The sequence below is a fragment of the Dipodomys ordii genome, unplaced genomic scaffold (genome assembly GCF_000151885.1).
Source record: "Dipodomys ordii isolate 6190 unplaced genomic scaffold, Dord_2.0 Scaffold6, whole genome shotgun sequence".
In the NCBI taxonomy this organism is placed as follows: Eukaryota; Metazoa; Chordata; class Mammalia; order Rodentia; family Heteromyidae; genus Dipodomys; species Dipodomys ordii.
In genome coordinates, this window is record NW_012267222.1 from 11,974,788 (window position 1) to 11,976,192 (window position 1,405).

The following is a 1,405-nucleotide window of genomic DNA, read 5'->3' on the forward strand; positions in this document are numbered from 1 at the left end:
CTATGAAACTCTTATCTCCAATAAACCACTAGAAGAGCAGAAGTGGCACTGTGGCTCAAGTGGTAGAGCACTAGCCTTGAGCTGAATAGCTGAGGGACAGCGCCCATGCCCAGAGTTCAGGCCCCACAACCGACAAAAAAAAAAAAAAAAAAAAGTATCACAGGGGCTGGGGAATGTAGCTTAGTGGTAGAGTGCTTGCCTAACATGCATGAAGCCCTGGGGTCCATCCCTCAGTACCACATAAACACAAAAAGCTGGAAGTGGCACTGGCTCAAGTGGTAGAGAGCTAGCCTTGAACAAAAGAAGCTCAGGGACAGTGCCCAGGCCTTGAGTTCAAGCCCCAGGACTGGCCAAAAAAAGTATCACAGTTCACCACATTTCACAGTTACTGGTCAGGATTAAGGTTATACCATATTCTGCACTGCCATTTTCTAAATCTAAATGAAACAGAACAAAAACATGGAAAGGAATTTACAGGAATGGACAGTGTAGACACAAAAATTCTATGAAATGTTCCTCTGGGAGGTAAGTGGGAGTAAGGGAGGATGAGAAAAAAAAGAAAGACTTGAAGAATTGTGGTCTATTTAATATCTAAGCAAGGAGCCTACAGTTTGAGCCTCAAACAGACAAATGGCTCAACTTTCATTGTGAGATTTCCAAATGGTTATATCCATTTACATACAATGACCAAGACTTTAAATAGGCTCACAAGATCTCATCATAAAGAGAAATAAAAAAACAAGGAAGAAGAGAAGACATGGCAATTTTTGTTCTATGAGATCTTAAGGAGACTTTGATGAGGACCTTGGGATTGATGTTATAATTATCAAGGGTGGTTATTATTAATATTTTTACTCTACTTATACTTAGGTTTATACTAATACTCAGGTTTATACTAAAGTTTCCATTTCCCCTTGAGAAGAAGAGGAATAAGGTAACTTCTCCATTCCCAACAAACACACACACACACACACAAAGTAACTTTTCCCCATGTTGTCCTGCCATGTCCATCCTTTCTCCTCTTTTTTGTTTCTGGGTCACTCAGGTTTTCTTTTTTCTTTTTTTACTTCTTTCATGTATTTTAATAAAACTTTACATTTAAAAATCTTACTCACCTTCAATTAGTTATAATCACTGATCCAGGTTCAAAGCCAACCCGTGCAGGAAAGTCTATGAAACTCCTTTTTTTTTTTTTTGTCCATCGTGGGGCTTGAACTCTGGGCCTGGGCGCTGTCCCTCAGCTCTTCAGCTCAAGGCCATGGCTCTACCACTTGAGCCACAGCACCACTTCCGGCTTTTTTTCTTTTTGCTTATGTGGTGCTGAGGAATCGAACCCAGGGCCTCAGGCATGCAAGGCAAGCGCTCTACCACTGAGCTACCTTCCCAGTCCTTTAATTCTTTTTCA